The 11394-nt window shown below is 44.1% G+C and overlaps 1 protein-coding gene across 13 annotated transcripts in view; it reads right to left on the bottom strand.

The window, feature by feature from the left end:
• Positions 1-10751, bottom strand: part of Ep400 (E1A binding protein p400) — a 106818-nt gene extending 96067 nt beyond the window's left edge. For 9 of the 13 annotated variants that reach the window (XM_029477957.1, XM_029477962.1, XM_029477965.1 and 6 more), the window contains exon 1: positions 10526-10739. The gene's annotated coding sequence lies outside the window, so the exon portion shown is untranslated. Of the gene's footprint in view, positions 1-8395; positions 8498-10083; positions 10381-10525 lie in introns of those variants that run through there. The other 4 variants (XM_029477964.1, XM_021163048.1, XM_029477956.1 and 1 more) reach the window with 3 other exon arrangements.
• Positions 10752-11394: the final 643 nt, after the last annotated feature.

Here is an 11394-nt window from a genome sequence, read left to right on the forward strand (position 1 = left end):
TGAGTTCCAGGACAGCCAGGACTACACAGAGAAACCCTGTCTCGAAAAACCAAAAAATAAAAAATTAAAATTAAAAAAAAATTTAAAAAGCATATACAGTTTTAAAATGTTAAATATCAGGGGTAAAGATACTCCCAGCACTAAGAAGGCAAAGGCAGGTGGATCCCTCTGAGTTCAAGGCCAGCTGGCCTACAGAACAAGTTCAAAGCCGTCTAGATATACATGAGACCCTACCTCAAAAATGAGTACATAAAAATAAAAATGTGCCAGGCTGTAGTGGTGCACACCTTAGAGACAGAAAGAACTCAGTGAGCAGAAGGTCAGCTTGGTCTACAAAGAGAGTTCCAGGACAGTAAGGGCTATACAAAGAGAAAAACAAACAAAAGAAGAAGATTCAAAAGGGGTTGAAGAGATGGCTCAGGTCATGAGCACCGGCTGCTTTTCCAGAGGACCAGGGCTCAATTCCCAGCACCCACATGGCAGCTCACGACTGTTTATAACTTGGGTTCCAGGGTATCCAGCACCCTCACATAGACATACATGTAGGCAAAACATCAATACACATAAAATAAGAATCATTAAGCAAAACATTCAAAAATGGGCTAAAGATAGAGCTGGGTAGTAGGAGCACTTCTCTACAAGGCCCTGGGAGCAGAGAGTCTCTGAAAGGACATCTGAGTACAGTAGGACAAACGGCTACCATCATCAGGGCACCACAGAATACACTTGTCAAAGACACTCAAACACTAACCAAGAGTAAACCGAACATCTGCCTAACAGCTTGAGGAGAATGTCCAACTTCACCACTTACATACCCAAGATAATCAAGCCAGCAGTAAGCCCTAAACCACACAAGTGGCAGACTACTAGCCACTGCTGCAGTGGGTCTGGGAAGCAAGGTGAGGTGGCAAGATTTCAAATGGTCCTCAACCCATTAAAACACTGAATGGGAATGAACTCAGAGGGCAGTATGAAAGTGGAAAGGGCTTGGATACCCTATAAACTTTGATGTAGTGACTCTTATTTTCAGAATCTGTTCTAAGAAAAGTGACCTATCAACTTAAATTATTTTCTTTAAAAAAATTGACCTACAGAGCAGAGACTTGGCTCAATGGTTAAAAGAAGAGGCTGCTCCTCCAGAGGACCAAGGTTTAATTCCCAGCATCTACATGGTGGCTCAAAGCCATCTGTAATTCCAGTTCCAAGAAATCTGGTGTTCTCTTCTGGCATCCTCCAGCAATATTCATGTATATGGTATACAGACATATATATGTAAACAAACCCTCTATACACATAAAATAAAAATAAATCAATCTTGCCAGGCGTGATGGCGCACACCTTTAATCCCAGCACTCGGGAAGCAGAGGCAGGCGGATTTCTGAGTTCGAGGCCAGCCTGGTCTACAGAGTGAGTTCCAGGACAGCCAGGNCTATACAGAGAAACCCTGTCTCAAAAAACAAACAAACAAACAAAAAAAAAAATCAATCTTTTTTTTTAAAAAAAGCCCACAATATGATTTAACAGGCAAACCAATCTATCAGCTTGGCAACCTTTGTTCAGTTCCCAGAAACCACATAGCAGGAGAGAACAGATTCCCAAGAGTCACTCACTCACTCACACACACTCTCACTCTGTCTCTCATACACACCTGCACTCTCTCACACACACACAATTTTTAAAAAATGAATAAAAATACTTATCAAATAATATAAAAAGGTAAAACATATAACCAAAAACAATGCTCAAATTCTAAATAAAGAATGTGCAAATAAAATGGGAAAGTACACCACAAAGACTAATTTAGGATCCCCAGAAAACACACAAAAGTCAAGCAGGTGGGGCTGGAGAAATGGTAAGTGGTTTAGATCATTTGTTGCTTTTGCAGAGGACCTGGGTTCAATTCCTAGCACCTATCATTGCAGCTTACAAAAGTCTCTAATGTTTATGCAATCTGTATGTATGTATACACACACACACACACAGAAATACATTTCTCAGGACAGGATTTCTCTATGTAGCCTTGGTTGTCCTAGACCTCACTTTGTGGACCAGGCTGGGCTGGAACTCACAGAGATCTCCTTTCCAAGTGCTGAGATAAAAGGCATACGCCCCACCACCTGGCAGTCTCTAATTTTAATTCCAGCAAATCTGACACCCTCTCTTTCCTCTTCAGGCACTGCACACACATAGTACATAGACATACAGAAGACACATTTTTTTAAAAGTCAGGCAGGTATGGCAGCCTCCTGTAATCCCAGCACTTGAATCAAAACAAAACAAAAAAAAATCCCTGAACAAGATGGCTAGCTATAGTAGGCTATATAGTGAGATGTGTCCCAGACCTCAAATTTAAGTATATATGTAAAACTGCTAAATATATCTAAAACTGCTTTCCAAGGGGCTGGAAAGGTGGCTCAATGGTTAAGAGCACTAGCTGCTCTTCAACAAGAAATAGGTTCCATTCCTAGCACATGTAACATGCAGCTCACAACTGTCTCTCACTCCAGTCTAAAGAAATCTAACAACCTCTTCAGGCCTCCTCAGATACTGCACAGAGGTTCACAGACATACATACAGGCAAAACACCTATACACATTATAATTTGTTTAATGAAAAATAAAGTGCTTTCCCATAAGGTGCAGACACCCCAAAAGACAGCACAGGACACCAACAGCAAAATGTAAAAACTCAAAAAAAAAAAAATGTTGTTTTTTAGAACAGGGTTTCTCTGTGTAACTCTGGTTGTCCCTGGAACTAGCTCTGTAGACCAGGCTAGCCTCAAACCCAAAATTTACCTGCCTTTGGAAGAGCTGGAATTAAAGGCAGCATCACCACTGGCAGGTTGTGTTTCTAATTTTAACTCAGCTTTTTGTAGTTTTTATGAGAGACAGTGTAACCATGTAGCCCAGGCTGACCTAAAACCTACTATGTATTTCAGGTTGGCCTCAAACTCACAATTCTCCTGTCTCAGCTTTCTGAGTATTGTTATTAGATGACAACTTGGCCTGCTTTTGTTTTTGTTCATCTGTTCCTGGAAGTGAGGAGGGAGGAAAGGAGGGAGGGAGGAAAGGAAGGAGGGAGGGAGAAGGGAAGACAAGGGAACAGGCCTGGAACTTGGAGTGATCCTTCTAGTGCAACTTCCTAAATACTGTACTAGAGACATATCAGCTTTTTAAAACTGATATATCCTTTGTGCATGTTCATGGGTGGAGTGGGGCAGTGATATCTGCACAAAACGTGCAGTGCTGACATCATAGTCATCATATCACCTCTGTGCTGAGAATCCTCTGAAATGTATGACAGACTTGCACACTAGTTGCCCCAGCTCCTCCAACCTGCCTGAATCTTGGTATCAATCACTCAACTAATCTACCTTCAGTTTCTGACATCTACTTTATTCCATGTACAAATAAGATCACATGGTACTTGGCTTTCTGTATATGGTCTAAATGTGAACTGTCCCCCACATGCTCAAGTTTGAATACTAAAGTCTCCTGCTCAACACCTATCTGTTAACCCGAGATGCTTATCAAGTATTGTATTACAACAATAAGAAGAGTAACTAACACAGAAAACTCACACCAAGAAGTTCTTGCAGTTCTTATCTAATTAAGTGATTCACAGGTCTTTGGAACTGAGTAGAGGAAAGGGGAAAGTATGGAGAGGTAAGCTGAAGAAGCCCTGCACTGCTGTGTTACCAACTCTTTTTTTTTTTTTTTTTTTTTTTTTTTTTTTTAAGACAGGGTTTCTCTGTATAGCCCTGGCCTCCCGAGTGCTGGGATTAAAGTCGTGTGCTACCACACCTGGCTTGTGTTACCAATTCTTTTTTTTTTTTTTTTGGAATTTTTCTTTTTAAGATTTATTTATTTATTATATCTAAGTACACTGTAGCTGTCTTCAGACACACCAGAAGAGGGCATCAGATCTCTTTACAGATGGTTGTGAGCCATCATGTGGTTGCTGGGATTTGAACTCAGGACCTCTAGAAGAACAGTCAGTGTGCTGCTGAGTCATCTCTCCAGCCCGTGTTACCAACTCTTAATGGGGCAATCCTGTGGGCATGTAGAAGAACAAAATGCCAACAGAAATGTTGTCAGTAAACACTACACTCATGACATTTTAAGTGGGAACAAAGTCTGTCAGAGCTGGACTAGAGGACATTCCTGTTACATTCTGGCAAAGAATTTATGTTCTGCCTGTGTTCTAAAATTTTGAGGCTGACCTCAAAAGTAAAATACTAATTAATATGGCAGAAAAAAATTTCAAACACTGTAACATTCAAGGTATAGCGAGGCTACTGTTGTCTGCCATTAGTTAGGTTTACAGTGGGAATTCAGAGCAAATATGCACTTGGGTGAGAGAAGAATGAGTACATTTACAGCTACAGGCAAGAGTGCAAAGCTGCAGTAACTGTTGAAGAGATTACACTGAAACAAGAGGAAAGGTGCCCTAAAGGCAAGACTTTATGAGCGTGGGCTGGAGAGATGGTTCAGCTCTCACTGAGGACCAAGTTTGATTCCCATACCAACAACTCCAGTAACTCTAGTTCCAGGTAAATGTGATGCCTCATCTCCATAGGCACCTGCATACATACACAACTTTAAAATAATAAAAATAAATCCTAAAATTAAAACTTCATTAATGTTTCCATAATATAAAAATATAAACTCATTTGAAAACCTCTTCTTTTCTTTTTCAAGACAGGGTTTTGCAGTGTGAATTTTGGTTTCTTTAAAAACCCAGTTATGTTACATGAATATGCTTTTGTTCGAACCCCGGGGGTGGGATAAGAGTTATTTCACAGCAGATGATTATGATTTGCTAGTTTACTAGCAAGGACGTGATTTTTGCCAGCTGGGATTCACAGCTATGAGGTTTGCCTTAATTCTGGGGCCCGTACTCTGGAGAGGGTATAAATGGGAGAGCTACCAGAGGGCCTGTATTGCTGTGTTTGGAGATATTCTGATAACAAAGACTGGACTTGCCCCTAGGAGTCCAAAGTCCCTTATCAGCAGGAGTATCTAAAGAGGCCTATGCCACCTTTCCCCTCTAACCATCTTTCTCTCCTACCTTACTGTTGGAGGGCTGGACGGGATAAGGGTGGAATAAGGGTTGGGAGAGAAGTAGAGCTATAAGAACCCATAAAGTAGCCCAAACAAGTACACCAAACAGGGTTTCTCAGTGTAGCTCTGGCTGTCCTGAAAGTCCACCTGTAAAACAGGCTGGCCTCAATCTTAGAGATCCACCTGCTTCTGCCTCCCAAGTGCTGGGATTAAAGGCCTACACCACCAAGAATGTTAAATGCAGAAATGGTGGTACATACATGTAGTCTAAGTACGTGGGGCAAAAGCAGTAGTGCCACAAATGGGAGGTTAGCCTGGTCCATACAGCAAGTTCCAGATCAGCTAGGCTCAGTTAGTAAGACTATTTCTAAATAAACAGACAGTCTCTGAAGAACCTAATCAGGGAATGTAAACAAAGGCCTACAATGGATATATCTGGTAGCACAACTTGGCATTACCCATGCACGGTTTTGCAGGCATGCAGAAGTATGGTAAGAGTTAAGGGTCAAAGAGGCTTGATCCAAGGTTCCAGAAAATAAGTGGACAAAAGAAGCAATGTATAGCATGCAAAGTCGGATTTATGTTAAGAACCTGAGATTCCTTCATAAAGCTGTGAAAGGTAAACCTGAGTTGCAAAAGCAATTCTAGGATCTTCTTGAAGATACCCAAGCTGCAGGCACCACCAAATGGAGCTGGCCCAAGAAGGAGTCCATATGTGCTGCATGTAAAGGCTGACCAAACCTGTTAAAACCCACATGGTAAAAGTCCAGATGCTAGGGCTGGAGAGATGGCTCAGCGGTTAAGAGCACTGACTACTCTTCCAAAGGTCCTGAGTTTAAATCCCAGCAACCACATGGTGGCTCACAACCACCTGTAATGAGATCTGATGCCCTCTTCTGGTGTGTCTGAAGACAGCTACAGTGTACTTAGATATAATAATAAATCTTTGGGCCGGAGCAAACGGGGTGGCTGGAGTGAGCAGGGCCAGAGCAAGCAGAGGTCCTGAATTCAATTCCCAGCAACCACACGATGGCTCACAACCATCTGTACAGCCAGTGTACTCATATATATAAAAATAAAATAAATATTTTTTTAAAAAGTCCATATGCTAAATATGAAACTACAGGTTTGGTATTTGCTCTGCTGGGCTTCAGTCTTGTTTCAGTCTGGTATTTCTTAGCTATCTTCCTATTCTTCCATTTTAGAACAGCAATGTTTTTACTCTGTGTATATTGGAAGTACTTAACATTATTTATTTATTTAATGTATTTATTTTTGGTTTTTTGAGACAGGGTTTCTCTGTGTAGCCCTGGCTGTCCTCGAACTCACTCTGTAGACCAGGCTGGCCTCGAACTCAGAAATCCTCCTGCCTCTGCCTCCCAAGTGTAGGAATTAAAGGCGTGTGCCACCACTGCCTGGCTTATTTTTTTATTTTTAACAAGAGTTCACAGCTATGAGTTTGCCTAAGTCTCAAAATACTCTCTGAACTTTTAAACAGTACTGGGATGGTTAAAACCATGGGGATGTGTATAGCTAGAGTGAATATATCCTGCATTACAAAATGTCCTAAGTCTATGGGACCAAAGACAGAATGTTATAAATATTAAAATGCCTTCCACGCCCATGTGTTTAATAAACATCTGGTCTCCAACTGATGACACTGTTTTAGGAGATTTTGGGATCTTCAGGAGATATTACCTAGCTAGCAGAAGTAGATTGCTGAGTAGACCTTGAAGGTGGTACCTCCACTTCTAACTACATCCCAAGCTCTGTGCTCTCTTAAGTTACTTCTGATTATTTCCTTACAGCACTGTATAATGGCTTATTTCACTTTACAAACGGTTTCTAAACTCCTCATTCTCCTTATAACTGAATCCTCCACTGGGGGTATATGCATACAGACATCACATGCTTTCCCACTCAGTCCCAGATGGCCACCTGAGTTGATTCTGTATCTTGTTTATTGTGATCAGTGCTGAAAGAAAAAAGGTTGTGCATGTGTCTCTTCTGTATACTGACTACATTTCCCTTGGATATATACCTAAGAATGGGATTGCTCAGTCAAAAAAGTAGCTTCATTTTTTAGTATTTTTGGTTTCTCCCATTCTGGATCCACTTTAGCAGTATTAATTTACATTCCAACTATATATCACATTCCAACTATATATCACGGCTCCCTTTTTCACAGGCTCACCAACATGTTACTGTCTTTTGTTAACTGTCAGCTTAACTGGGATGAGATCACATCTAACTATGATTTTAATTTACATGCCCCAATAATCCATTTAACTCAGTTTAAATTCTAACTTTACTTTTATATATTTCCTTCAAAACATGACTTCACTATGTAGCACCTGGCTAGCCTCAAACTCATAGAGATGCACCTGTTTCTGCTTCCTAAGCATGGACCACAGTGTCCTGATAAATTCTAATTTTAGGTCAACCTCTACAAGATACACACACACACACACACACACACTCCCTGAGCCAGAACATGTGGAATTGGCACTTGGAGAAATGGCCACAGAAAATCATGAAGGGAAAGGCTTACCTGACCAGTGAGTGAACTGTTTTATCACAACTCCCACTGGCCCACCACATAGAGCAGGTTTTGGGGTTAGCAGATGGTATGGCCAGTATTGGTTAACTGGTCTCCACCTTATATTAAAAGACAACTCAATGAGAGCCAGAACCCAACTGGGGCTTAAGCTCCAAAGCAGAACAGTGGCAGCTACACTAAAAGGTCTTCTATCACCCAATCACTGAGGTCTAGCTTCTCTCCTCCTCTCTGACAAAGTACCCTCACATTTCAAAATTCTTCCTTCAACCTGAGAACCACGTTCAAGAACACTTTCCATACCCAAATAATTCATTTGAAAGAGACCAAAAACTAACACCCTTCACTAAGGGTGTTAAAACATCGAATGTTTAAGAATAAGGGTTATGGATAACTCAGTGGTTAAGTGCTTGCTTTGCATGTGGAGGAACTTGAATTTGATCCCCAGTTCCACACACATTCACAAACATATCAAAAATGAAGCTTTCAGTCAAGTAGGGCAGCACACGCCTGTCTATAATGGAAGTACTCAGAAGGCAGAGGCAAGAGGATCACAGGTTCAAGTTGAGACAGGTCTACATAGTTCAAGGCCACCTATGGCTCACCAACCAAATAAATAAATACAAATAAAAAAGATAATGCTTCCACTTGTTTGCTAACAGCCTCAAGAAACTCATGGACAGGGACTAATAAAAAGATGGCTCAGCTGTTAAGAGCACTGCCTGCTCTTCTAGAAGGCATGGGTTTAATTCCCACCACCAACATGGTGACTTACAATCCTCTGTAACTCCAGTTCCAGGGTATCTGATTCCCTCTTCTGGCCTCTGTGGGCATCAGGTACCCAAGTGGTACAGAGATATACGTGTAGGCAAAACACCTATACACACAAAATAAAAAAGACAGGGTTGAAGAGACAGCCCAGGAGTCAAGAGCATATGCAGCTCTTCAAGAGGATCTGAGTTTGAATCCCAACACCCATGCTGGGTAGCTCATAACCACCAGAAGATCAGACACCCTCCTGTCTCCTCAGGCACACAAGGCAGACAGAGACATACACACACAGAATATAAACATATACATACACATATCACACACACACACATTTTTTTTTAATTTTATGGACAGCCAGAACAAAGCCTTCAGAAACAGGGGTGCCTAATCACTGGAGGCGACAACCAAAAGGCTAAGTAAAGATGCTACAGAAAATGGAGGAAATGGTGACTGAGAGCACACAAAAAATTCTCTCCCACCCAGGAACACAAAGCAGCTGAGAGCTGAAAGAGTTAACTGGAAGGGAAGATTAACCCAAGGAAAGGTTACTATGTAGTTGTAAATAAGGTGGCCAGAAAACAACATTCTGAGGAATGCTATGTTATGACCTTGAGTGGGCCACAAAGAGCAACCCAACACAGAAGCCAAAACACCAGTAAATGCCTCAGAGGGACAACAGTATCAGCAACATTATGAGGCAGTTATTGTACTGTTGGATGATCATGGTACCTACACAACTTAAAACAGTTTCATTACATAATGCCAAACGTTTTTTTAAACGTTTTTAAAGTTAGAAGAATACAATAAAAGGAAATAATGACACTTTCGTTATTAGGCTATCTTGAGAATTTAAACATTTGGTGGGGAGGAAGATGTGGAGTAGACCTTCAATCCTTTAGTACTCAGGTGGCAGAGGCAGGTAGATGATCTCTTTTGAGTTCGAGGTCTGCCTGTTTCAGGACAGCCAGAACTACTCAGTGAGACCATGTGTTTTTTGTTTTTTGTTTAAATATATAAATAAATAAGGGAGTGAGAGGGGGCTGGGCACCGCAGCAGGAACCAGCACTCCCAGATACGCAAGAGACTGAGATAGGAGATAACCTGAGGCCAGGATCCGAGGCCAGCCTGGGACACAAAGATTCCTCTCAACGGCAAGGAAATAAAAACAGCCAGGCATGATGTCTCACACCTGCAAACCCAGTACCAAGGTGGAGGCATCTGGATTGCTAAGAATTACAGACCAGCTTAGACTACTTAATGAGTCCAGTCCTGGCTGATTCGGACTTCCATGAGACTTTTTTTTTTTTGTCTCAGAAAACCTAAATACGTAAAAAGAAGATTTAAAGTTAACATGCGGTTTGCCTTGTGGCTATCCAAGTTGTACAATTTATATTCATTCATTCATTCTCTCTCTCTTCTCTCTCAGACATACACACACACCAGGTACAAGAATCGCGGATCTTCGTGAGCTCAAGGCCAGCATGGTCTAAATAGCGAGTTAAAAGGCCAGCCAAGGCTCCACGGTAAGACCCTGACTTAAAATGGAAAAACAAAACAAAAACAAAAATGAAACAAAACAAGGACCGTTTTTGCCACACGTATAATCGAGAGCACAAGTTACAAGTGCCAGGAATGAGCGCAACCCCCAATTTTAAGTCGCGGTGCTCCTGGATACTGGACCTAGGGACAGACCTGCGGAGACAGCGGCTCGCCGGCTGATGGTTCACCTTCGAGCCCCGGCCCCGGGAGTTCTGCCAGGTCCCCGGCGTCCTTCCCGCTCTGCCTCTGCTCAAGGCTCTACGTCCCGAAAGGAAGCCCTGCGCGCCGCGGACCAACGGTGCCGCGGGCGTTAAGAGCCCCGCCTTCCCGAGCGCTCGGAAACGGCCGCGCGCCTGCCCAGAAAGAACGGCGCACTCGAGAGCGCTGACCAGAGAAGGGCCTTGCCGAGGCCGGACCACGCACCGAGCCACCGACCGGTCCCTCTCAGCGCCACCCGGCCCCTCGGCCCCGCCCGCCCACGACAAAGCGCCGCCGCGGCCTGGGCCCGCCGCGACGCCAGCGGCAGCAGCACCGCTAAAGACAACCGCTCGGCATGCCGCCGTCGCCGCCTGCCACCCACCGTCCCGCCTCTCACCCGCTGACGCTGTCCCGTTCGCTTGCACCGCGAGCAAAAGCCGCGCTCCGCCGCGTCAGGACAGCCGGGAGGCTCGAGCGCGCCGCAGCCGCTCGGCACATCCGGGTCCACGGGCACAGGAAGTAGCAGCGCCGGTGCTACGGCGCGCGGCGAGGGACTAACGGTACCTATCCTGTAGGGCCACTCGCAGCCGCGCGAGGTCGCCTGAAATTGAGGCGCTGCTGACCGCGGAGGCAGGACCGAAGCGGCTTCTTAAGCAGGCAGCTAGGGGCGGAGCTGTATGCAGGAGGCGCGTTGGGCGGGGTTTGGAGAGCGGAGAGCCACCTCAGGGCCGCCTCCGCAAGGCCTCATCCGCGCGAGGCGGGACCGCTTCGGACAGGACGAGGCGAGTCGGCGCACGCGCAGGGCAGGGCTGGGCGCTGAGGCGGTGCAAGCGGGCTGGGGCGTGACCTCATGGGTACGAGGCGGAGCCTCAGGCCTCGGGGAAGTTCGGGTAGACTCGGAAAGGGGCGTGGTCTCGTCAGTTGGAGGCGGACCCCGAGTTTCGCTCAGTTACGCCACCTGGCGACTCGCTCCAGCGGGGGAGGCTGGTTAGGAAAGCTCGGGCAGACCTGATAGCATCCTCTGGGTGTGCTCGGTCTCCGTGGGAAATAGGGGACTAGCCCTATGAACAAAAAGGCGCCTGAGACGCAGCGAGCAGAAGTCTGAAAATACATTCAGCATCATTAGACATCACAGAAATGCACAAGAAACCACGACCCAAGAGGAGGTAAGATTGTAGTACGAGTTTGAAAAAGATTTTATTTATTTACATATATATATATATACATACATATATATATATATATATATATATATATATATATATA

The sequence above is a fragment of the Mus caroli genome, chromosome 5 (genome assembly GCF_900094665.2).
Source record: "Mus caroli chromosome 5, CAROLI_EIJ_v1.1, whole genome shotgun sequence".
In the NCBI taxonomy this organism is placed as follows: Eukaryota; Metazoa; Chordata; class Mammalia; order Rodentia; family Muridae; genus Mus; species Mus caroli.